This window comes from Harpegnathos saltator, unplaced genomic scaffold, assembly GCF_003227715.2.
Source record: "Harpegnathos saltator strain DR-91 unplaced genomic scaffold, Hsal_v8.6 scaffold16, whole genome shotgun sequence".
Lineage (NCBI taxonomy): Eukaryota > Metazoa > Arthropoda > Insecta > Hymenoptera > Formicidae > Harpegnathos > Harpegnathos saltator.
The window spans coordinates 9,741-37,500 of NW_020229939.1; the positions used below are offsets into that span (position 1 = coordinate 9,741).

The following is a 27,760-nucleotide window of genomic DNA, read 5'->3' on the forward strand; positions in this document are numbered from 1 at the left end:
TTTCTCTGGTTCTCCAAGGAGAGTCGTTATACTCGACGCTTATCCCCTTTTTTCTCCTTCTGTTATTCCGCTGCTCTCTCTCTCTCTCTCTCTCTCTCACTCTCTCACTCACTCGATCGGGACGAGTGAGCGCATATACATTCACACTCGTGTGTACACACGTATACATCGTTCCTCGCGAACTTTCGCTTCCCCAAGCCCCCTTCTCCTCCCCGCGCCCGCCCGTTTTCTGCTCGTCATACGGTACCCAGGGGATTCCGTTCAATTTGCGACTGTCCTCTCTCGCTCCTCTCCCGATTCTCCCTTCTTTTTTCCTCTCGTCATCCTTAGCCTTCTGGCCTAGCGTATCCGCTTCTTCCGCGACGATTGAGCTCACTCATCGCTCGATGAGTGCGCGGCTGAGAGAGCTCCAGAGAATCGCCCGTCCTTCGCGCGTGACACCCGGATGCGTGGCGGATGCAACGCGAACGCAACGCGGCAAATGGACGGCGAATGATTTCGAGATATTCCGAGATAGCGAAGCGTGAGGATGCAGCCTCGACTGTACCTCCTCGAAGACCGTTTCGCCGAGCAGATACCTCTCGACGACTGTGTCGCGCGAGGAGACCGCCGAGACGCTTCCGCGGGCGAGGAGGAGGAAATCGTCGGGATAAGTCGGGGATACCGGATGCGGCCGCGGCTACGGTAACGGCAACGTCAACGACGTCCCGGCGATCGAGCACAAGTGCCGGGGAAGCGGGGTTGTTGCCGGGGAGATAAGATCGCCTGGTCTCGCCGGCGAAGAAAGATAGTCCGCTATCAAGCCATCGTCGCTTCCTCGAGCAGCCCCTTCAAGGATCATACGATTTTCTCCATTGGCGGGGGACTCGACTGGCGGCGGCTGCTCCTGCGCGAGGAAATCGATCGGGATCGAGACACTACGACGAACGACGGATGTTCCCCGGGACGCTCAAGGGGACTCCATTTGCGATATTACGCCAAGGTTGGAGAATGTAAGGTTGGAATTTTAAGCGCGAGATCCGTCATTTTTGAGTGGTCGCGATGGCATGGGCGATGGGCGACGATACGCGCGCAGATTGCGCGGCGTGTATTTCGAGCTATAAAAGCAGCGTTCAAATGCTGACTTGCGAAAATTCGGTGCTTCGTGAAAAATTTATTCAGCCGCGGGCGGGCGGGGTCGAGCGAGCGACCGCGACCGCGACGACGACGACGACGACGACGGTGCCGAGTGACGCAAATGCAACATTGAGGCGAATTATGGCCGATCTAGTTTACGTGTTGAGGCATTTCAAGCGATTCACGTCCGGCGCAGAGATGTTCACGCGCGAGGCTGTTTCTCGCTAGAGGGAAAGAGGGAAGCATATAGCGCCCTCAATGATGATTCCAGCCATGCGTCTCCGACTGTCATCGAGTAATCCCCGTGTATCAATTGCGCGCGCGCGCGCGCGCGCACACACACACAGAGACAGATACACTCGGCGTAATCTGGCCCTTTGCAAAAAGACGATTGGCCAGGAAAAAACTCCGCGGCGAAAAACGTCTCTCGATGGGGCTTACACATCGCCGAGACGGTAAATTGGAGCCGGCGCGGCTTTGGGAAAAATATTGAAATATTGCGAGCTTCCTCGCGTTCTCTCTCTCTCTCTCTCTCTCTCTCTCTCTCCTCCTCCTCCTCCTCTCTCTTCAACGGCACAAACTATCGCGCGAGCGGAATGTGGGTGAAATATCGAAACCGACCCCGACGATACGCCTCCGCGCTAGCAAACTAAATGGGATCCGCGTATTCGCTATATAGAGGCGACTGCCGATATACAGAAATAGTAAATGGAAACGTGCGCGTTTATGATAACTTCGATGAAACGCTCACACGTAAAAACAAAGCCGGCGAATAATTGCGCCAACCCCGCGTTCCAATTATCGTCTCATGGCGCTTACTATGCCAATTTCAAAAGCGCAAACACACGCAGGGGGGGGCTGAAAATGCTCGGCCGAAATTAAAATAAATATAAATATGTGTTCGAATAAACGCCAGCGCGCGCGGCTTCCCTCGTTAGCGAGATGCGCAATTAATTCGCTTTGCAACAATATAATATGCGGCCGTAAAATTGCCTGACAATCGTTTCGTTATCGATTCCCCGGGAGAATTAAGAGGCGCAGGAGAGGGATGCGGAAGGAGGGGTGGGGGGGGAGGGTGAGGCGGGCGCGGGTCCGAATCTACACGACGCGCGCGCGTTATGAAAGGAAATAGGACGGTCGCAGAGAGCGTGAAAATCGGCGGGAATAATCGCGCGGAAGAGGGACCAATTGCGATTGGACGCGGGGCGATTCGCGGCAGAGATTTCGTCAGCTCCCTTCCTCCCTCCCTCCTCACTATATCGCCGTCCTCGCGATGCAACCGCGACGCGGCCGCGCGCGTTACTCTCCGCTCGACTCGCCGCACCATCGACTTCCCGTACACGTAGCGATTGGATGCGCGAGATCACCTTAATATCGGATGCTCGTGGGCATACAAATGGGAAATTTCTCTTGCGAATCGCATCAGAATTTTCTCATAACGATCCTTAAGGGCGCGCGCGTAGTCCCGCTCGCGTGACGATATTTAGCTCGTCTGTATATCGAGTGAGAATATAAATAGAGAGTTTACCGTCTCAAAAGTACCCGCGGAAACGTCGTTAGCATAATGTTCGCCGGCGCGACGTGGCGACACATCCACGCGCGGAACATGTAAAGTCAAACTCGCGCCGGCAGGCACGACGACGGAGAGACGCGCCGGCGAGTTGTGCGCTCTCTCTCTCTCTCTCTCCTCTCTCTCTCTCTCTCTCTCTCTCTCTCTCTCTCTCTCTCTCTCTCACGTGAGAGTACACTTCGAGTACGATCCCGCGGATACATCGACGACTCGGCCGCGTCGCGCGAGGTCGGCTTCCCTCTCTTGATTAATACAGCGGATATTTCAGGCAGGCGCGGCGTGGAAGGTCGCGCGGCAATTCGTCGCTGAGTCGCGAAAAGTTGATCGTTTCACCCGTTTGCGGTGGAATCATTTCAGGAGGTATCAACTTACGTAATGTGTTTCACTGTAAGTGTATATGTATGTGTGTGTGTGTGTGTGTGTGTGTGTGAATAAAAGCTACATTTGCTCGATAACATTTGTTCGAAACGGCTTCGGTAACTGTCGATATATCGTTTCCGTATCACATTGCGCGCTTTGCTCGCCCGGCCCTGCCCGCGAGGTTTTCGCAACAAAGGAGGATCCCGCTGACCTGATTAACCGCGCAAATCGCGAGCTCGGCTCGCGTTGTTTGCCTTACTTACGACGCGGTGACTCAATAACGCGCGATCTGCAAACGCGGCCGGCGCGTCGCCATTATTGACACCTGCTGGCAGCCACGTTGCCAGCCATTTGACACACTCCGTGTGGCAGACGGTAATTATGCCAATTAGAACTACCACGGCTATGCGAGGGACGGTTAATAACTATCGCAAATACGTACCGCGAGCCTGTCTGACGCAGTGCGTGGGCGCGAATATTCGCCATGATCGCGCGCCGATCGTCCGAAGGACGGGCGCGCGAGTCTGCGTGGAAATACACACGTATTCGCTAATTCTGGCTACTCACCTGAAACAGAAAAAGAGCAAATCACTCGTCACATGGAGTTTAAAATGAACGTGCAACAACGATCGCCGCGCCGCCGCGCCGCTCGTATTTCCATCTCGCAAACGCGCGCGGCGCGCGAGAAAGGAGGAATATACGGGGGTTTTCGTTTCGGTATAATTTAAAGTAGAAACTTTGCCAATATAAGGCAATTAACAGAGCGAGCCGAATGGTGAATACCAAATGAGAAGAGCGATGCAAGTGCGCGAAACGGGGCCAACAGCAGCGGCGGGGCTGGGCGCAGCGCTGATTTCAGCCCGCCGCTGATATTTTCGATGAAAATGTTTTGTAGCAGCGCGGTGAAAAGCGCGCGCGTACAGCTTCCCGCGTTGCTGCTTTACATGATATTAATCCGCTGTCCGATGCTGCGCGATAGTACGGCGCAACCGTTCGCGAAGGGCAACGGGGAAAAGAAGGAGGGGTGAGAGAGAGGTGAGAGAGAAAAGCGGGAGCGCGAAAAGGTCAAAATCGCGCGAGCGCGCGCGCTGAATCTTCCGCCCGACTTTCCTTTCCGCGCACGATCCGCGAACTCGCCTCACGCGTTCGCTGCAATTGCGATTTTTTTTTACAAGTCCGCTTTTTGTACCGCCGTCGTGTGTGTATCTCCCGCGTTAAAAAGACCCTTTACAAACCGAAAAATGTGGAAAGTTTCCATTGCTATGGGGAAGACCGTTGTAGAGCGGAGCGGCGCTGCGGTTACCTTCGATAGATTTTTCTATGCATTGCAAAGGAGAATAAAGACGCGAATAAGAATCAATCGCGAGGATACCTTTGTGTTGCACAGCAGATGCGGGCGGGCGCGCGTTCCGTATTCTCCTTTGCATGGGACACATGTACGCTTGTATTATATATAAATGTTTGTAAATATAATTCCCCCGCAGCTCTGTGTAAAAGAGAGAGAGAGAGAGAGAGAGAGAGAGAAAGCGTTATTTATCGAGCGCTCCGGGACAAAGTCCCCTGAAACGCATGGAAATCAAAAAAATAATACAAAGAAATCAAAAAAATAATACAAAGAAATTTTAAGTTACATCAGTTGCAAGAATATGCTAGGTAAGCATACCCAAGAAATGAAATAGTATAAAGTAATACAACAAAACAGACAAAGAATCGTATAAAGAAGTAGTAGTATAAATAAATAATGATAATAATAGATTAGTATAAAGCAACAATTAGGCAATCGAGGGGTGAAAACGGTCACAAGTACTGAGGAGCCCAGCATGACTATAAGAGGCTCGTATTGGATCTCTTTACGAGATGTTCATACAAAGAGAGAGAGAAAGAGAGAGAGAGAGAGAGAGAGAGAGAGAGAGAGAGAGAGAGAGAGAGAGAGAGAGAGAGAGAGAGAGAGAGAGAGAGAGAGAGAGAGAGAGAGAGAGAGAAAGAAAGACCAAGCCGCAGTCTCGGCAAGAAATAGCGGCTCGTGAAGAAACGCCTGTCAGTCCGAGATGCGCACTGATAGAAAAATATCGTTGAATTAACTATAATCTGACTATATTTTATAGTTCATTTTGGCGTCAACCTTATTTTTATAGTTGATGGAACCTGCAAAATATAGTAGAATAAACACAAATATATAGTCAATGATTGTCTTAAATAATTGTTTAGTTACTTTTGCCACATATATGGTAATTTCTCATTCACAAATATAGTGAGATTTAATATTCATATAGTTACATCTATCATCATTTAGCAAATATTCTGGTAATATTGACTATATGAAAGAGTTACTTTACCTACCTACCATTTTATATTTGTATCCATACAATAATTTTAGTTTAACTTACTATAATTCTTAGTAAAAATATTATATGGTTGGTTATATTATGCCTATATCGTAATTATTACCGATATTATGGTAATACTTATTAATATAATACTAACTAATATAATACTTACTAATAAATAAATATGATATTTCGGACTATGATTTAATTACTATATCATTATAATTCCAAATATCATATACTTTTCTCTGAGTGCGCGCACGCATCGCCGCGAGCGATCAACGTGTCCCTTTCTGTGCACAACAGCATATTTAACGAACGCGATATTTAACGAAATATCGGCCGGACGCCGTTAATAATGTACGAACGTTCGAGTGTTGCTCGGCCGCTTTTTCGTGCGAGCGCGAAAACATTGCACAAAACGCGAGGATCCAGCATCCAGCATCATGAAACGCTTTTCTCTTTCTTTTCCCGGTAGGGCGAAGGGTTTTCCTCTCACGCTTGCACCTCCGATACTTGCTATTCCGCGTAAGCGCGATTTCGAGAGTACGCATATTGATTTTCGTAAGTATAATATATATATCGCTTTCTCTTTCTCTTTTCTCTCTCTCTCTCTCTCTCTCTCTCTCTCTCATTCGCGGCGATATGAATAATGCATGGGGGTGATTCTTATCGCGCCAAAGTGGTGCGAACGAACTTCGAACGGCGGAACTTTCGAGTTTTTTCGTCTTACCAGGTTCAAGCCCGGGATATTTCAACTCTCCGGCTCCCTCTCTCACTCTCCCCCTTCCTCTCTTTTTCCACGAGCGCGAGTCGGAGAGTTACGTCGTCCGAGCGGAACAATAGCGCACATCTCTCTCTCTCTCTCTCTCTCTCTCTCTCTCTCTCTCTCTCTCTCTCTCTCTCTCTTTTTCTCTCCCCTCTTGTGTGCGGCGAAAGTTGGACGGACTCGATCAAACACTTTCGACCGATGCCGCCGGTGAATTCGTATTTCCCAGCAGCGCGTGTCGTTCAACGTGGCGCAGAACGACTACGTATACGGCAGTTTCTTTATTTGGCGGAAGAATCGGCGGGACGTTGTCGCGCGATGCACACGGTCGAGCGGCGTTAAATTACGAGCACTTTGTCGAAACCATCAGTGTCGGAAACGCCCTTTTTTCTTCTCGGCGTGGACGCGAGGCGAGACGAGGTGACGCGACGCGACGCGACGCGACGAGACGGGACGAATAAAAATAAAGGGTGACAAAACGTCGATGAAAGAAAATTACTATGCCGCGAAATGGGAAATATATTTTCCCGCGCTCCACTGTTCAGATCAGGATATATTATTCAAGCGATACGTGACGGAAATGCAGATATCGTGACCTCCATTCCGCTGGAAAAAGAAACGCCCGCGGCTCCCCGGGAATGAAAAAAAGAGAGAGGAGGAGCGAAAGAGAGAGAGAGAGAGAGAGAGAGAGAGAGAGAGAGAGAGAGAGAGAGAGAGAGAGAGAGGAGGAAAGAGTAAAACGATGGAAAACGTTGCAAACGCGGTTGGGCGTGTCCGGCACGGATCTCCGACCCGTTTTTCCTTTTTTTCCCTCCCTCGAATCTCCCACGCGCGTATTTGATAATGGGAGCCGCTCGTCCTTCTCGCTCGTTCGCCCGTCCGTCCGTCCACTCGCTCACTTGCTCATTCGCTCGAACCTCTCGCCATTTCCCTCTTTTCGGGCTATTCGCGCGAACGATTTACTCGACAGCTCGATTTAGGAAAGCCGTCAAAGACTGAATCACGGTGTGGTCTCGAGGAGAAAAAAATCTACGTGGGTAAAGAGAGACAAAGAGCGAGAGAGTGAGAGAGAGAGAGAGAGAGAGAGAAAGCGGGGGGGGGGGGAGAGGGCGATCCCGACACACGAGGCACGCGATACACGCGGGGAGCACACGCACGTATATAAGCGCCGCGCACGCAAAAATCAAATTCTCTCGCCACGCGCCACCGAATTGACGATATTTCTTCGCGCGCCCGCTCAATAGGATTAAAGAGTGCCGCGGCGGCGGCGTTTTATCGCGGTGATTCGTCCCTCCTCTCTCCCTCCGCGCGCCCTTCGAACTTCGACACACCCGACGCCGCGCGTCGCTCCGTGTAATCAAATAGCTTCGTAGAATTTGCAATTTCGCCCGAAATATTTACCGCCGCGGGCGGGCGGGCAACGCAATGCTAACCGCACCGATGGCGCGCCGGCTGCAAAAATCAGCGAAAACGGCTGAAACGAGCAGCAGAAACGGCAGGTGTACGTACAAGTGTACGAGCGGCGTTTAGCGTCACGCGAAGTAACACCTTTCTCCCCCCCCTTCCCGCCCCCTCCCTCTACTCTGTCCCTCTACTCTGCCCGTTTCTTTCCGTCTGTTATTCCGGACCGTGGAAAAGCAGCCCAGATGTGCATCAGAAATGTGGCTCGGACGAAGTCCAAAGTCGCCGTTCCGAGTCGACGGAGGAGCGAGATCCGAGCGAGTGAAGGAGATGCGGTTGTGGTCAGCCGTAGACGCGGGACGCACAAACGGAGACGCACTTCTGCTCGCGCTGCCGCCGCCGTACACTGAGAGAAAAGTATGTGATATTTGGAACTATAATGATATAGTAACTAAATTATAGTCCGAAATATCATATTTATAGTAAGTATTACCATAATATCGGCAATAATTACGATATAGTACGACATAGTATAACCAACCATATAATCTTTTTACTAAGAATTATAGTGAGTTAAACTAAAATTATGGTATGGATACAAATATAAAATAGTAGGTAAAGTAACTCTTTTATATAGTCAATATTACCAGAATATTTGCTAAATGATGACAGATGTAACTATATGAATATTAAATCTCACTATATTTGTGAGTGAGAAATTACCATATACATGTGGTAAAAGTAACTAAACAATTATTTAAGACAATCATTGATTATACATTTGTATTTATTCTACTATATTTTGCAGGTTCCACCAACTATAAAAATACGGTTGACGCCAAAATGAACTATAAAATATGAGAGAGTGAGATTATAGTGAATTCAACTATATTTTTCTATCAGTGTAAGAGCCAACGAACCTGACGAGTCAAACGTTGGAGATTGTGCTGCACTGCGTCGTGTACTGCACAAATCATACGGCTCGTCGCTCGTACGTACTATTATCGCACTATTATCACACTGAGAGAAAAGTATGTGATATTTGGAACTATAATGATGTAGTAACTAAATTATAGTCCGAAATATCATATTTATAGTAAGTATCACCATAATATCGGTAATATTTACGATATAGGCATAGTATAACCAACCATATAATCTTTTTACTAAGAATTATAGTGAGTTAAACTAAAATTATGGTATGGATACAAATATAAAATAGTAGGTAAAGTAACTCTTTTATATAGTCAATATTACCAGAATATTTGCTAAATGATGACAGATGTAACTATATGAATATTAAATCTCACTATATTTGTGAATGAGAAATTACCATATATGTGGTAAAAGTAACTAAACAATTATTTAAGACAATCATTGACTATATATTTGTGTTTATTCTACTATATTTTGCAGGTTCACCATCTATAAGAATATGGTTGACGCCAAAATGAACTATAAAATATAATGAGATTATAGTTAAGTCAACTATATTTTTCTATCAGTGCAGGTAAGCGAGAAAGTTGGTGCCGTTTCTGGGTTTTGTCATTGGCAAGGTGCACACTATCGATTAAAAGCGCGACTATCAATTAAAAGCGCGGTTGTGCGAGCAAAAGCTCGTTCAACGGAGAAATTATAGCGTATGCATAACACTTATGGAAATTAACTATTTAAAGTTTCGCATATATTAAAACGGCACGAACTTTCGAGTGGTTATTTAATATTTGCCCAATTAACTGTACACGAGTACACCTTGTAAAGTACAAGAGGGCCGAATTTGCGCTTATTGTTTTTCCTCCCCCCGCGAATCGATCGATGCGGAATCCGGCTGACCTCGCCTCTCTTTTTCGCTCCATTCCGCTCTTGCCGCTCTTTGCTGCGACAGTGCGACGGCGTGTCGATCATTCGCGCTTGTGCATCCGAGACGCTTCAATTTCGGAAAATCGCGCGGCGATCTGTATTGCGGTGGTCGGCGCGCAGCGTGGGCGACGCTCTCGAAATCGAAGGCAACAGAGTGACAGCGACGGTAAAGGCAAATGAAAGCTAACCAACCAACCAGCCAACCAACCAACCAACCAACCAACCAACCAACCAACCAACCAACCAACCAACCAACCAACCAGCCAGCCAGCCAACCAACCAACCAACCAACCAACCAAGCAGGCAAGCAAGCGACCAAGCAAGCAAACGACCAACCTAGCCAGCTAGCTACCCACCTACCTACCCGGGGCGGCCGGCGGTGCGAATAAGCTAGAAAAAAAAGGAAATCGCAGCCCCTTTAATCTTTCCGACCGGCTAATTACGCGACAGGAGCGTTTCGTCGTGCAGCTTCTGCTTGTTTTATCTTTCTCTCCTCTCTTTTCTCCTTTTCCTTTTATCTTTCCGGACAGCGTGCACTGACAACACTGGCTGGAGCAGTTCGCTCGAATTTAACTCCCTCCTTCCCCTCTTCCCCCCTCCCTCATGGTGGCATAAACAACGTCGGTCTCTCTTGTCATTAAGTTAATCGCCGGTGACGTGGCGAAATGATCGAATAAATAATAATTTTCACGCGATCGATCGTACGCGCGCACGCCATGAAAACCCTTAAATATTTTAATATATTAACGAGCAGCGAGAGAAATAATAATATATAGCGCATGCATATACATATACATATATATATATGTCTCTCTCTCTCTCTCTCTCTCTCTCTCTCTCTCTCTCTCGAGGACGGGGTAAATGAATTTCACAGCGCGCGATGACGTATCACTCACGTTAGCGTCGGCTAGAGGATAACGAGATCGGTAAGGGAGCATCCTTACGGCAAATGAGATGCGCGAGAGAGCCGTCCGTTGCTTGTTTAATGTTTTCCGAGGATGCTGATGGACGGCTGGTTTACGCGATGATGCGCGCGAATAACGCCACTCGATCATCGCCCGAGTCGGCCGTGTTTCAACGGCGCGTTGGACAGGATGGTAATACCCGCCCGCCGTATTAAGGATGATAAAAAGCAGTACGCGCGTTTGCCGCAATTAACGCGGACGGCTCTATCGCGGAATTAACGAACGCGTTAACAAGGACCGGAGCGAATTGTTCTTTAATTAACTGTGCGAGCGCATTTTTCCCTTAACGGAGTTTTAATTCGATACGCCTTAGGCATTAAAATCGGTGTCTTTCTCTTCCCTCTCTCCCCCCCCCCTCTTTCCCTTCCCCTTTTCTTTCTTGCAATTCATCCTTCGTAATCTGCTTGAATTGAGGAGCAGAAAACGAAATAGAATTAAAAGCGAAAAAAGAAAAGAATGATCAACTGCAAAGATCCAATTAGAGGAAGAACTAGTTATCCACAATAAACCCTTCTTTATTTACGCGCTTCAAGACTCGAAATTCAATCCCGGAAGCGGATAACGGGAGGAGCGGGACCGAAGGGCGAGAGGAAGAAGAGGCTGAAGGAGGATATTGAGCGATCTCGCCTTACAATAAAAAATTCCATTAATCAAAAAAGTCCATTCGAGACGGATTCTGGCGGGGCGAAGGGAGGAGAACGCGGTCGTGTGCGGCGCTTTCGAGATTCCACACCGCGTTTTGACCGAGAAAACCGAGAGCGCGACATACGTCGTCGTGTCTCTAGCGGCTGACATCTCGCGCGCGGCGCGAGAGCGACTCGCTCTCGCGAGTTTGCAGGAAAGATTAAGTCCCGCGCGGGAAAAGTCGCCGAGCGGAAAAAAGCTCTTGCGAGCGAGAGATCCCGGTCGCTCGAGTGCGAGTGACACGGCGCGGCGCGGCGCGGCGCGGCGGTCGCGATCGGCGCCTGTTTTTAGCAGGCTCGCCTTGATCTCTCCGCCACTGAAAAGTTCAACTTCTGGAGAAGCCACCGCGTAGCGATAAGACAGGTACGAGTACGTACTCGAGAGATCCAATATACCGACGACGGCGGATTCTCTCTCCCCAAAGCAAACCGCCGCGCCGCGCGCCGGTATGTTGCCCGCTCGCAAATGTAATTACGGGAAAATTACGTATCGCATTCCTTTCGCCTCGCGTCGCGCGCGCGCGCGCGCGCGCAACCTCACTGAGATTACTCGCACTAAGAATTTTTAATAACGACAAGTACGTCATCGAGGCAGTTCCCCGTTGCCCCGCGACCCGCTGCACGCGTTCGCCGACGGCGACGCACCCAATTGATCCAGATATTCTCGGCGAGAGAGTTTCGCGGTCCTGCACAGCGTTTTCGCTAAAGCGACATTCTCGAGTGTCATCCGTAACCATGCGCCGATTCCGCCGGAAGAAAACGAAAAATTCGCACCGACGCAAGAGGAGGAGGAGGAGGAGGAGGAGGAGGAGGAGGAGGAGGAGAGGCGCACACGATTCCTCCACCGACGTAAAACGACATCACTGATACATCGCGAATCGATAACAATAAACGCCGGTAACGGAGATCGATATAAGCCGCTGATCGACGAGACCGAATTTAATGGAGAACGATCCCGCGGGGAATAAGGCAGGACGGATCGTTACGTTATATCTTGCTTTCTCTCTCGGCCCTCGCAGAGCCGCGCACGCCAGCCAGTTCTCTCTTACCCGGAGATCTCAACCGACGGTAGCAAGACACGTTAAAGAAGGAACGTGCCGCGGTTTCGTGAAAACTAAATCAATTTTGCAAGCCACTTTAGCCCGCGAGCGCGATTAATATCTCTCGCCCGTCTCTCGACGTGATGCCTTCGCGCCCACACGGCATCGCTTACACGTCGTGCCGTCGTCGTCGACGTACAAAGGGGGAAAAGCGGTGTACATCCTTGGCGCGCGCGCGCGCGTTAACCGCGCGCCGTCTTTCAACCATCAACAGGACACGGCGCGATGCGACGCGAAGGCGCGCACAGTCGGAGATTCATCGCGCGCCAGCAAATAAATTTCTTTGGTAGATTGTCGCAGGCTCACGAAAGAGAGAAAAAGATGGAGAGAGAGAGAGAGAGAGAGAGAGAGCGAGAGCGAGGGGGGAGGGAGAGGCGCGAATTACCCCGTGCGCGTGGAAGGTCGCGCTCTCGAGGATGCGAAGAGTGTACTCTTCCGCGCTGCACACTTCCGCGTGGATGTGCATGGCAAAAAGGACCGCGCCGCGCGCGGTGCTCTTTATAAAACGCGCTTTCGGTATTCCTTCCGTCGCGCGCTATAGCGCTATAGAAAATTTCATACGCGTATCTCTCTCGCGCGGACGGACAGATAGAGGTGATAGAGACACCGTCAAAAAAAAGCAGCAGCTGCAGCAGCCTGCTCGCGCGGCTTACAGATGCGGAATATTAAACAGTTCGGGACAAGCGCGAATCTCTCTCTCTCTCTCTCTCTCTCTCTCTCTCTCTTTCTCTCTCTCTGTGTGTGTGTGTGTGTCTGTCTCTCTCTGTCTCTCTCACCCGTCGGCTGACGACGATGCCCCGCGACATGTATATCAGAATTAACAATTTGACAGATCTGGCACAAGCTCGATGTTTCCATTGCTAAATACCGGAGAAAGGAATTTGCAAGGGATCGGTATGTAAAATGGATATCGCCCGAATCGTATTCACAGCGTGCAGCGGCGTGTACATAAATATATATACATGTGTCTATAACTGTAGGGCTATAACCGAGCGCGCGGACACCGAAAATAAATGTCGACGCTCGAGAAGGACAATGCAGAATGTACGCGCGACACGGCAGGTTATCTACCGGACATCGGCGATAAATTAGCAAACACGACGAAAGTGACAATGCGATAACGAGGTGTGCGGCGCGGAGTGAATGAATCGACACGCGCTCGCGTCGTGATCGAAATTTTTCCGTTCTCCCCGCGTTCGCCGATTAACTCGGACGGGAAGCTCGACGCGCGCGCCGAGCGATGTCTCGCGGTTTCACGCTCGGCGACACGTACGAGGTTTCATCAAAAGGTAACGAGAATTTTTTATTTTCTCGGAAAGTATTTATTTAATCTTCAATGTTCCATCTCCCTTCAAAGTAGTCGCCCTGTGATATTGTACACTTGTGCCAACGTAGTTTCCAGCTTGAGAAATACTGATGAAACCGTCTCTTTAGGATATCGTCTTGAGCTGGATCTGCTGGATTTCGCCTTTATCTCATCTACTGTTGAAAAACGTTGCCCTTCGAGTGTCCTTTTGAGTTTGGGAAATAGGACAAAGTCAGAGGGGGCCATGTCTGGAGAATAACTGGTGGTCAGGCGATGCTGTATTTCTTGAAAATTCAGCAGTTTCGGGATAAGTTTTGCTGCCACTCTCGTTTCATGTTCAAAACATTAGTAAAAATCGCTTCGCGTGAGCCGTGTGAAATTCCTATTTCTTCAGCAACCTCTCTAATGGCGATTCTTCCACTAGCAAGCACAATCTCTTTAACTTTTTCCATTGGTTTTCATCACTGCTGGACGTGCCAGGACGCCCAGATCTCGCGTCATCTTCGATGTCTTCTCGAAGCCTTCCTGAAAGCGCGTTTGTATCATTGATAAACTCGTGGTTGTGACATAGTCATCGTCGCCGAAGGTCTTCTTTAACATTTCGAACGCTTCGCTGCACTTAATTCCGTTTTCAACACAAAATTGCAGACAAACTCTCTGATCCGACTGATTCCGCCGCACAAAAAATCGCCTGCCACACTGAAGTACGTCTTGCTCATTCGCTCGCGCCAAACACAAACTAAGGCCCAGTTCCACAAAATCAAGTTTAAACCGTGATTACCTGAACTGACGTTACATTTAACGGCATGGTTAAACTAAAATATCGCGTTCCACATCATGTTTTTAACTGTAGTTTAACTTAAACCTACAGTCTGTATGAAGAAACTGTCAAAGACTTCTTCTCTTTCTTCTCAAACGTAGAGTATGATTGGTTGTTGCTAATAGTGAAAAGAGGGAAAATTGAAATAAGTTGGATGCTGTGACATCCAGTAGAGAACAATATATCTGTTTTGTATGAAGTAAACACTAACCAACATTAACATTTGCTGTATTTGTATATAAGTATTAATTTATTAAAAGGTGGAAGTCCAGTGTTAATAATAATCAATTAGTTTATATTATTGATTTGATTGCATTTATCATATAATAATTTGACTTTTATATATAGTTTTATACTCTGTTTTAGAATATAATCTATCGAAGCAAAAAACCCAATATTTTAAATTAAATTTATATACTTACTGTTCTGTTTTATGAGAAATTTCATGCTCGATTTCTGCTAGAACTGCAATAACAGATTCTTTTGATAATCCAAATCGTGCATGAAAATCGACATTATCAAATTCTTCCAAATATGATGGTCGTCTTATTCTTACATTTTTTGTCCGTCGATAAATTAGGTTTTCAAAATCTTCGTCTTTAGATGAAGATAATATGTATTCTAAAGCCATATCTCTTTGGCGTTCAAACGTTCAAGATATTTGTCAACTGAACTCCAAAACCGGGATAGTCATAAACTTTTTTTTCTCAAATTGATGGTACTGCAGTGTTAAACTTCGTTTAAATTCATTAAACGCCCAAAGTGTTGGGTTTAACTGTAACTGTGAGAGATCAACGTTAACCATGGTTTAAGGCAGTTGTGGAACGCAATTTTTCGTCTAAACTAGGGTTAACGAGTTAAACTTCGTTTACAGTAAGTTGTGGAACCGGGCCTAAGCGTCGCAGCTGCCTGAAAATTGACACGTACGTCACTGGCAATGCTACCAACGCACAAAAAAAAGAATCACAACTTAATAGACAAGATATACAGCGCGCGCAATTTCAAAATTCTCGTTACTTCTTGATCAAACCTCGTGCACACAGACGCGCGCTCGCTCGAGCACAAAGTCGAGCTATCTATCGCCCATTTAAAATTACACGTCGCTCCATCATCCCCCGGGCGAGGCGTCTGAGAGCATCGCGATACGGCGCCTATCTCTCGGCGGAATGGCAGCGGGAGATGGCCGCGCGAGCAACATTGACCGATCGTTTTATTAACCTGATCTTCGGCGAGGTAATAGTCATTTTTCTGCGGGCCGCTTGGCGCGCGAGCAGACGACGACGACGACGACGACGACGACGGTCGTCGTGACAGCGACCTGTCCGGCGACCCCGATCCATTATCCGTCGCTTGACAGCGCAAACAGCGTCGTCGTGCTCCTCGTGACGACCAATGCATTTCAAATAGAGGCGTTTACGGCGCCGAGAAAAGGGCGAAGCGCCTTTCGAGAGAGCGATCGCGCCCGCGCGCGGGTTTAAACAGGAGCTGAGGAGCGTACGGAGGATCGAACTCGCAGCCTACGTTTAAATAGAAGAAGCGAATCGCCCTCTCAAAGACGCTCCCTCTCGTCGGATGAATAACCGAAGGATAGTCCATAGACGTGTCGCGCGCGCGCGCGACACTTTGTTCGCGCCGGCGGAATGATCGCGCTCGCGTTTAATATCCCTAAGTGAGTCTTACACAAGTGAGGCCAGGACTCGTCAAGGGGGGAGGGGAGGGGGCGAGGGTCATTTCGGATGGAGGAGATTCGAAGAAAACAGGAAAACGCGCGCGCGCTCCTTCGCGAAGTGTGCTCGATATGACGTAAACACTTCGGCGGCGCCAACGGCCGGGCTCCCGGCAGGAATTCATTAGCGAACTTTTCCGACCCGGGACAGGCGTCGGCGTTTAAAGAAATTACTCCGGGTCGCTTCAAGGGGAACGTTACTACGGGCTTCTTCCCGGTTATGGCGTTATGCGGGCACTCTTTCCTCCTAATTGAGCCGAAAAGGGAGAGACGCGCGGCGTTCGCAAACGAGACGAATGAGTCGCCTCGCAGCGCGGGGATTGCCTACCGGTGTGGAGCGACGTGTTTTTCTCCGAGCGAGGGGGCAGAAAGAGGGAGAGGGATAGGGGAGGGCAGGTGGCGGAGTGAGAGAAACGCGCGGAGGAGAGACGCGTGAAGACGTATCCGGTATGTTGCCGAGAATGAGAAACGCGCACGACTCGGAATGCGCGCATTCGTGCGGCTGCATTCTCGCTGGGCTTGCATAAGGGGTGGGAGGGGGGAGGAGTATTCGCATGTTGCAACGGCACCGTCGTCTTCACTCGCGACACAGAAAAGCATCGATCTCGCCGCGCGATAAGTTTGTTCGCTCACGTATCGGATCGACGAGACCGGCCGTCTCGCAAGCGGCAGATCATTGTGAAACTAGGCATCGGAACATGTGTGTTAAAATTGAGTGTTAGTGTGTTATTTTGACACATTAGCTGGCGTTCAGGCACCGAGTGCGTCGAAATAATTCGTTTTCTGTGACAAAAGTCACAGTTTCAATAACACACTTGTCTGTAACGCAGCATGTAACACCGACTACAGAAACGTGTTACTTTTCCTCAACAATCCCGTGACGCACGTAGAGTGTGTTATTTAGACACAGAATGATAATCGGAATACACTGAGAACACACTTGGATGTTATGTTGGATAACACACCAAGTCACGTAACACACTAGTAATGTGTTCATGATAACACACTAATTTTGTCAACACGCGTTTAAATGAACACACATATGTGTTGAAATGTGTTAAAAAAAAAATACATGTGAGAAAAATCGACAAAATCGACAAAATCGGCGATCACTCGCCTTCAAAAAAGTATTGTATCCATTGAACAAATTAATGCAATAATAACTTGCTTTCATATTATTACAAACTAAATCATCAATTATATGTTACTCGTTATTATTTGTTTAAACGTAATATATTAAATAACGCGTGACTTAAAACGGAAGAAACGTGTAAAATAAGATTCATTCATTTACACGCTTGTGCATTTCAAAATAACACACTTGGATTTGCAATGTTGCTCAATTCATTACCTTCATAACATACTTCAGGTATGTTATTTTGATATACCTTCGTAATACATTTGAGATGTGTTATTTTAACCCCTTCCGTGGCAGAGCAAAATTCAGTAAATTGCACTGAAACCGCCCCAAAAAAATGACGGGGCGGATTTTTTCAATAATTTGTATACTTCAGTTTTTTTGATCGCTGAAGCCGAATTTGAGGTCAAAATATAGAAATTCAAAATGGCGGATCGAATATGGCAACTAAAATGTTGAGAAATGCTTAATATTATGAATAAAAGTAATTGGTCATTTCTCAAGTCACTAAATTAACAATTTTTATATAAAATCGCTGTTAACGCTCTTGCTGCTCGCTGCGAACTGACTCGTTCGCTGCTCACTCTTCGTCGTAGATCCTCTGTTTTTTGGTACTACCGAACACTCGGATTCCTTTAGGCGCTGCGGTCAAACGACGCCGATCCCTCCATCGGACGCCGCGGTCTCTCCTCAGTTTCTCCCTCTCACCCTTTCTCACTCTCACACATCCCGCGTGTGAGGAAAAAAAAATCTACAATTTTCCGACATTTTGATTTGATTATAGTTTTCCTTTTTGTTAACAAATTATAAAAAATTAAGTTGAAATTCGTAATCAGCGATCCAAAAAATACTTGGTAAAAATTCTACAACAATAGTTATCACACACTTAAAATTCAATACAACACGAAAATCTGATCTGGACGCACCCGCGGTGCGTCCGTGCCACGGAAGGGGTTGATACACCTAACCTAACCATTAACACACATACAAACGGTTATATTTAACACATACATAAATGTGTTCTTTTAACATACATACATATGCGTTAATTTAATTTGCTGATTTTGTATGTCTAAAGTGGAGACATACTTCAACACGCTTCAAGCATGTTACTGTAACACACTGCAGTTTACAGTGATATTGCGGACAGGAACGTGCAATATTGCGCGCGTACGCGTCTTCGAGATCTCGATCGATCGAATCGATCTCGCAAGCTCCTCCTCAAAATTTCGGTCGCGCCGATCCGTCCGCACAGTAACTTTCGGTATCTCCCGCGGGTTTGCGAGCGCGCTGGAATAGAAATTTTCGTCCCTCCAGATCCCGGTAACTTTGACACGTTAAAGCGCCCGGCGGTGCTACATGAGCCGGGATTAAAGCGTTAATTAACATCGTAATAAGGTGCGTGACGCGAGGTTGAAACGATAAGCCGAATATCTGTAGGATTTCGCCGCTGCGTGCGGAACTCCGCAGGACGAGGCGGTGGGAAGGTGGGCTCGGTGGGGAATATGGATAAAGGCTAACGAAGGTTGACGGGAGTGGGGGGAGGGGGCGACTTTTTTAACATTCGCCATATCAAATATTTATTTCTCGCCCACGGGGACTGGCCGATATCGAATATAGATAGAGAGACGACGACTCCGCTCGCGGCTCGCCGCTTCGCGCGGTTGCAAAATCGAGCGCGGCCCGCGTGCGGCGAAGCTCGCTCGTTCTCACTCGTGACGGAGGGAAGAGATTTCGGATTAAGCGACGACTGACGGAGGGTTGGCAGCGGATTAACCCCCGTGCGCGTCTGTACTTTCTCCCGTCGAAGGCGAGCAGCGACCTTGTCTTGCCGGGACTAAGCCTTTGAGGATTCGCCGAAACCTCGCCGTGAGCGTGACCGAAATGCGAATCTCGCCGGCTGGCTAGCCGTCCGGTCCGATGAAAATCAGACACTTCGGAAGTGACGTCGAGTCGCAACTACAGCCCGCTTGTCGGACACGACGACGACGACGACGACGACGACGACGACGACGACGAACAATGGACGCGAGTGACACGCGGATGAATAATAACGTTCGATTTGGCGCGCGCAAGCTGAACATCTTCGACGAATACCGAAAGACCCGACTTATTAGCGTTGAAGCGTCGAGTGCTCATCGACGGTCATTAGTTCCAACGTCCTGATGTTGTCTTCGAGGCGACGAGCGGAATAAAAGACGTCGGGTTCCGAGAACGAGAGCTGCCGGCGCGGCGGCGCGGGATGTTTGCGTCCCCGCTCTCATTCGCGCCCCCTTATTAATTACACTCCCCCGTTGACGGTAATTTCCGTAGTCGTCGCGCGATAGCGGACCGTATAAATTTCGTTAAATTCCATAATGGCCATTATCTGCGAAGTGTCGCCGATGCTATCAATGACACGGCGCGCTCCGACCGAGAGCAGGGCCGCGCGCTCGCATTATAATTGCACTTAACTTGTTTCTCCGAGCATATTAACTCTCTGTCTCGAGATTATGTAACACGTTGCGCAACTTGTACGGCGCACCGGCGTTGTCGCTGCAACTTTTCCCCCTCCGCCTGTCACATGGCCTATTAAGAGGGTACACAGCCAATTTAGCCCCCCTCCCCCCTCGGTAATGTGTGTGTGTGTGTGTGTGTGTGTGTGTGTGTGTGTGTGTGTGTGTGTGTGTGTGTGTGCGTCGCGACGATTAACATCGCCCGTCATTTAAACCGTGAACAAAAGCAATCCACATAGACGCCACGCAGAGAACACGCCGGCGCAGTTGAACACGCTCCATTAATTAAGAGCGACATCGCTTTTTCCCCCGCCGTCGCCGCCGACGCGCGTATTAAAAACATATCGAAAACGTCACACGCGTCACCGCGCGGCGAGAACTCGAGGCCGAACGCTTGCACCTTTCACCGCTGACGACAAAGGAAAGGAGGACGAGGCGGAGGGGGGACAGAGGTGAACGAGATAAGCGTCTCCTCGGGAAATGCATTATCTGACAACTTTTGATTTATGCGGCCGCTCAAGGGGGTTGATGCGTGTGTGCAGATACGCCACACAATGGATACCGCCCGGAAGTATCGCGACGATGACACGCCTCATTAGATTCTTCGCGAGCGAGCGAGAGAGAGAGAGAGAGAGAGAAGTTAAGTGGAGAGATGAAAACGACGACGACGTCGCGTGTGCGAGTGAGCGGGGGTGAAAGGCAGTATTAATTACCTTTAACGATGTAACATAATCTAACATCTTGGTTCCCTTAAGGGGTTGGTGTTTGAGTTGGAGTGGCGGGCTGTTTGAGGTCGGATAGCGCATCTAATCACCTTGCGCCAAGTAATGCCACAAGCTTGATTAGTCCTACGCTCACATATTATATCACCTTCGATTCGCCGCGGACCAGGCGTGACGCGCTCGCGCGTAAAACCGCATTAATTGCGTGTGCGCGAAATCGCTCCTCATTAAGACTCGCGTTTACAGCGCCATACGCGAATCGCCCAATGCGGATCGGTCCCTTAATCTCGCGTCTCGCACCGAAGAGAGAGGGGCCAGGTCAGAGAGAGAGAGAGAGAGAGAGAGAGAGAGAGAGAGAGAGAGAGAGAAACGTCATTTATTGAGCGCTCTGGGACAAGTCCCCTTAAGCGCGTAGGCAGAAATTACAGAGATATGAGACGCGAGTTAAAATTACAAAAATAGAAGGAAAAAAAACGTCGTTAAATCGATTTCAAAACCTCGGAATTAAGTAGAATAAAATAAAATAAAATAAAATGAAATGAAATAAATGTAAAATGTTCGTATCCATCACCAGACAGGTTAAGGATAATATAAGTGTATGTACACAATACAGAGAGAGAGAGAGAGAGAGAGAGAGAGAGAGAGAGAGAGAGAGAGAGAGAGAGAGAGAGAGAGAGAGAGCGCGGAAAGTAACTCAATTCGACGGCACTTTGCTCGTCGCGCGCGCACAGCGCGCAAACTGGCGATACTTTGGCCAAGCGACACGTATTTTGATATACACAGTTCGGCGAGGTAGTTTAGCGACGTCGTACAGCAACAACGTAGTTACGTGGACGCTAAAAGTTGCGCTAAAAGAGGCCGCAACTGCGTCACCCGACGGGGCATTATCTCGACGAGAGGAGATTACACCCGAGAATCTTCAAGAACGGGAGAATCATCAAGAACATCTATAAGCGGGATTTAATCTGGCCGGAGTGAACCGTGCGCGCCGAAGAGACAAAACTTTTACCATTCGGCGAGACACGGACACGGCTGCCGGGGAATGGCCCTGTACTCCGTTTTCGATTTGCCGGGGCCGCGAGTTTTTGCAAGTCGCGCAGCGCGCGAGGAAAGTGATTAATCGTTTCAATGGGCACGGCACAGTCGTGCTGGTTTGTGTACGTTCCGACTTGCGCCGAGCGCAAGTTCCAAGCTGAACTTCCGAGCACGCCGAAGGCTCGCGCGCGCGCGGGGACAATTTCGCGGTCACTGTAAAACTAGGCATCGGAACATGTGTGTTAAAATTGAGTGTTAGTGTGTTATTTTGACACATTAGCTGGCGTTCAGGCACTAAGCGCGTCGAAATAATTCGTTTTCTGTGACAAAAGTCACAGTTTCAATAACACGCTTGTCTGTAACGCAGCATGTAACACCGACTACAGAAACGTGTTACTTTTTCCTCAGCAATCCCGTGACGCACGTAGAGTGTGTTATTTAGACACAGAATGATAATCGGAATACACTGAGAACACACTTGGATGTTATGTTGGATAACACACCAAGTCACGTAACACACTAGTAATGCGTTCATGATAACACACTAATTTTGTCAACACGCGTTTAAATGAACACACATATGTGTTGAAATGTGTTAAAAAAAATATACATGTGAGAAAAACACAAATCGACAAAATCGGCGATTACTCGCGTTCAAAAAAGTATTGTATCTATTGAACAAATTAATGCAATAATAACTTGCTTTCATATTATTACAGACTAAATCATCAATTGTATGTTATTCGTTATTATTTGTTTAAACGTAATATGTTAAATAACGCGTGACTTAAAACGGAAGAAACGTGTAAAATAAGATTCATTCATTTACACGCTTGTGCATTTCAAAATAATACACTTGGATTTGCAATGTTGCTCAATTCATACCTTCATAACACACTCGAGATGTGTTATTTTATATACCTTCGTAACACACATTTGAGGTATGTTATTTTAATATACTTTCATAACACACGGAAAGTGTGTTATTTTAACACACCTAACCATTAACACACATACAAACGATTATATTTAACACATACTTAAATATGTTCTTTTAACATACATATATGTGTTAAATTAATTTGCTGATTTTGTATGTTTAAAGTGGAGACATACTTTAACACGCTTCAAGCATGTTATTGTAACACACGTCAGTTTACAGTATTGATGATTCTCTGCCTTTCGTTGATCGTCGCGGCGCGCCGCGACGATCAACGAAAAACATACAGGAAGCCAACTGACAAAAACTGACCATCGATGGGGAGCGACTCTATCCGCGAAGAGGCAAGACGAAAATATATTAGGTGTGCAAATGAACAATCCAAATTTTTCAGCCAAAGGTTTATTTAAAGAGAAAAGGAAGTGAAACAAATTTGTCAATCAAAGTATTCGTCGCTGTTCTCTGTAACTTTAAGCCGTCTCTCAGGCAGCTGATGAATTCCACGTCGGAAAAATGTTGTGTCCTTGGACACGATAAAGAGTCGTCGAGCCATTTCCGGATCTCATCCAATGATTTCAAGTGCGTATCGGACAAGGTATGTTGCATCGACCGGAACGAGTGCTAATCATTATGATGTCTTTTGTCGTAGAAACAATGTTGTGGCCTAGCGTTATCGTTATCGCAACAATTCCACAGGTCGTTCCCCTTTGCCACTATACGGGCGTTTTCGTTCTTGGACTCAAACGGATTAATTGGTGTTGCCAGCGGCCCGCAGTAATTGTTTTTCATTCGGTTTGAATAGCTCATAATAAATCACGCCCTTTACATCCCATCGAATGCAGAAGCAGAATCTTCTTTCCAAAGTGTTCTGACTTTACGATCGATGTTGATGGTTCGCCGGGATTTACCCATGACTTTCTGCGTTTTGGATTGTCATAGAGTATCCACTTCTCACCGCCAGTAACAATTTTCCACAGGAAAGACTTTCTACGCTGCTTATTGAGAAGAGAAAGATACACACTGCCACTCGTTGATTTTTCTTGGCTTCAGTGAATTCATGCGGAACCCATTAACCTTCTTTCTGAATCTTCCCCATCTCGCGTAGGCGTTTGGAAATGGTTTGTTGCGTTACTCCTAACTCCTAACTCTGTTCTCCAAGCACTCTCTAACTGCTCTTTTTGCTATTTGCGCTGAATTCTCAGCGAACAGTTGCTCCGCGTCGTTGTTGCCGCACTTCCTAGGGCCTCCACGACGTTCTTTCTCACTCAGACTGAAATCGTCGCTTTTAAACCGTCAAGATGCACACGCATCGTACGATACAACACCTTCGCCGAGAAAGGAACAAATCGATGCGCACGCTCTTGCAGCATTTTTTCCTTGTTGGAATTCGTAAGGAATGCAGTGCCGGATACGCGCTTTATCTGCTGCCATTTTCGACTGTACTGAACTGAATAACTTTTCAGGTTATGTTGAGCCTTCCGCCATACTAAATGTAATTTTTAATAGCTATACACTATACATAACCGTAAAAAAGCGGGAAAATTTGGTTATTTGAACTTAATTTCTTAGCCGCTTAAAAAACTTTGGATTATTTATTTGTACATCTAATAGAACATTTCCGAGGGGCGGGGGGTTTCGTTCACTTCAGAGAGAATGACTTGGAATATTCATTACGTACGCGCCACGTAGTCTCACCCACGCTTCGGTCTCTAATGGACACTGCTATAAACTACTTGTATTGTAGTTTGTGTTTATCGTGTTAATGATAATGAAGTCTGAACAATGAAACAAGAGTGTTTTGTTCCTCCAGAAATAGGCCAGAGCGAAATCCATTAAGTCGACGTACAGAAGTGCGCACGCACCGGTCCCGCTGGATCGGCAACATCCATCTGCTCGAAAACGAGGGGCGCATCGTGTGAAAAAAGTGTCATTCTGCACTTGCGACTTGATCCTTCACGTGGAACCGTTCGTTTCACGCACCGTTCGTCGGTTCGCTGGAGAGCGCAGCCTGCATATTTCTATCAGGACTATGGCCAAGCTAGAGTGAGCACGCCGCCGCGCAGTGGAGCCAGATGACATTTTTTGGTGGAAAATTCTCTAGAGACCTGAATTTCCAACCGATCATCGACACCAATGGATGAGGTTGATTCTGAAATAAATTCCAAAGAGATCTGCCTAGCTGAAATTTTGAAAAAAATGATCGCTTCAGGGTTCATGGGTGTAGGGCTTGTCTTAAAAGTTTCGAGGCTCGAACTTAATGCTTCATAGCTGAATATTCAACGTCGAGTATTATTAGGTTCTCGAGTTATGGCTAGATTGGATTCTTGGTCTATTTGGGGCTCTTGATATATACGCGGCTTCATGCATCCACGAGCAAAAGTTCTCGGATTGATAGATTTCTAGGTTGATGGGGTTAAGACTCAAAATCCCTCGGTTCTGTGCTTAACGGGTCTATATTTGATGTTTTGGTATGTTTTGGGCATATGAGTTTTGGGTTAATGGATTTCTGATTCAAGATCGATAAATCTCGAGGTGTCTGTTGATGCTGTTGGTTTCCATCCGCTGAATACGCTATTAGATAGAAATAAGCGTCGAATAATAATGAGTATTTCACAAGTTTCTCGGGTTTAACGATAATTTTGCCTCTTTCGGGGTTAGTAATTCGAGAAAAAAATTTCTTTTAAATCTCGGCAAGACAGGTGGATCTCTTCGGAATGTATTCATATTCAAGATCAACCTCATCCATTGGTGTCGATGATCGGTTCTTCGGAAATTCAGGTCTCTAGAGAATTTTCAACCAAAGAATGTCATCCGGCCCCACTGTGCGCCGGCGGACGACGCGAATGTATCGCGCGAGGATAAAATATACGAGCGCGCGAGAAACCAGCGGCGAATGATCAACGCTAAATTATTCGCGCGGGAGAAACGGCTGAATAATGAAACGCGAATTTGAATGCAAAAATCGGCTCCCTCCTGCGGCGCTGAAAAATCCGGCCAGTTGGCTTAATCTAATCTTAATGAACACCATTAAAACGCGAGAAGCGCGCGCGCGCGCGCGCGCGTATTCACTGCAGGCAGGAATCTCGGGTCTCATAATCACGATCTCGTTGCAATAATTGCAGCCTCGCGGCAAAACGCGAGAGTCTCGCGTCTCCTAGCGACGCGTCGATGCGAAAGCCTCTCTCCGTGGGCTGGCTCGCACGTTTTCGGTTTCGTCATCTCGCGGGCCTTCGACCGCGACTCTGTACACTCAGACAAGAGTCTTTCGCGACGACTTCGTGGACAAGAACTGCGATGCGGCTCGGTTTGGCCAACTCGGCCAAACTAAAATTGCAGCGGTTGTCGTTCAAGCATTTAGTGGATAGCCCGCGGTGGCGAAGACAGCTTATCCCCGCCGCATTAAAACTTTAACGTTCCCCGCAGAGGGCGGGTGATGGGACGGGATGACGACGGCGGCGGGATAGCGTGCAGAAAATTCGCGGTTTTCGACACTTGATGCTTAACGACACGAGCGCGAGCGGCTTTTCGCCAGATAAAACCAATTTTGCATTTTAAGGACGCCCGACCGACCAGCCAACCAACCAACCACTCTGCACGGCCGCGGTCGTTGCTCGCGACGGCGAACCGCTGCCGGAGCAGAAAGAAAAAAGCCACTAATAGCTCCAAGTGTGCGTAACCGCTCTCGACTCTCGCGGCTTGGCGGCGGTAGCCGCGGCAGGTCTCCCGGGCAGCCGCGCTATCTCGATACCGTATTCCGCGCGTCGCAAAGTCGGAAAAGTACACAAGTTCCAAAGTTAGCCGTGACGCGTCGAGACATTGATGTAATAGCGCCGATATATCGGCAAGAGCGGGTATCGAAGCTACCGCGCGACACGCTCCCGCGGCCGTACATAAGCGCCAACCCGAACAAATGACCGTCCGTCGCGGCTTGTTGCGGAAGGGCACGACATCCGCTTCTACAGCAGGACGGAACGTGTGATCGATCATTATTGGAGCGCGTCGTCCTTTCACCTCCACTTCGTGTCACCCGCCTCACGTACTCTGACTGTATTTCGCGTCCGTATTACAGCTCTCCCCCCCCTCTCTCTCTCTCTCTCTCTCTCTCTCTCTCTCTCTCTCTCTCTCTCTTTCTCTTTTTGGCTCAGATTTCACCGTCTTATTTCGGTTAATTTCCACCACTGAGTTTGATCCGAGCGAGACGAGACGGGCCAGTCGACTGAAGCTGAAACGTTTATTCAACGAAGGACACCGGGACTGACTAGAAATTAGGTGCTTTACAATCTGTGTGCCAACTCGCGTCCGACCGCCCACCCGCGGCATCTTAAACAATTACTTACGTAGCTGAGACGGGAAAAAAAGGAGAGAAAAAGAATGAAATCTCTAAAGTTGACCTCTCGACGCTGGAACTTTCTCTCTCTCTCTCTCTCTCTCTCTCTCTCTCTCTCTCTCTCTCTCTCTCTCTCCCCCTCTCTCTCTCTCTCTCTCCCTCTCTCTCTCTCCGGAGAGAGATAAACATTAACGAGTAAGCGGCCGGAACAAATGTGATTTGAAGACGAGCGCGGCAAGGGGGATTCTTTTCGAGAGGACTTTCCTCGGCGTCATTACCGCCGCCGACACCCACCATCGCCGCCGCCGCCGCCGCCGCCGTCGTCGTCGTCGTCTTCTTCTCGAACGATGCGGCGATCATTACGGAGCTCCGAAATACGAGAAACGTCTTTGGCACGACGAAAAAGATGCAGCGGCTAAAGGTGAGATATCGCGCGTCTTGGCGCGGCGTTCGCGATGATCCCGTTTTAATAATAATTATGAAAGGGTGCGCGGACGAAGGGTGAGATCGCAGCTGTCGCGAAGCTGACGTAAAACAAAGCGGACGCAAATTGCTATTGGAATTCCATTAGGCGAGGGTTCGTGCGTGCGTGCGTGCGTGCGTGCGTGCGTGCGTGCGTGCGTACGGGACGTCGAACTAATTCAATTGGAATGATCCTTAAACAGGGTTTACACACGGTCCTTAGAATTTCCATGAATACGAGAGGCCGCGAATGACGAGCGGCGTCGCTCCGAGGGACCCTCCCCGGCTTCCGTGTTGGCTGATAATACACACATGGGTAAAATTGTGGCACGAATTGCTCACCGTCGACAACGCCCACGCTCCAGGATCACGCGACCGGTAACAACCGAGTGTCGTGCGTTTGTGACTCGTGGTGCTTACTTTGATTTCGATACGCGGTGAACAGCGGCGAGAGATACAGCCGCGCTGGCGCGCCGCGCTCTGTGCTTATCGATCGTAAATTCGTAATACTAAACTGCGGCGCGGTCGCGAAAAAAAAAAGCGGAAAAAAAGATGACAAATATCGCGGCGCACCGTTACGCCGCCTTCCGGTTTATTCGGGTTTAGATTACCGCGAGCGGCTTTGCGGCTCGCAAATC

General features: G+C 48.1%; 1 long non-coding RNA gene across 1 annotated transcript in view; it reads right to left on the minus strand.

Moving 5' to 3' along the window:
* Positions 1-2,834: 2,834 nt before the first annotated feature.
* The window catches only part of LOC112588122 (uncharacterized), a 99,213-nt gene continuing 74,287 nt past the window's right edge, over positions 2,835-27,760 (minus strand). Inside the window, exon 3 of the long non-coding RNA XR_003112572.1 lies at positions 2,835-3,613. This is a non-coding gene — a long non-coding RNA (uncharacterized LOC112588122). The remainder of the gene's footprint in view (positions 3,614-27,760) is intronic.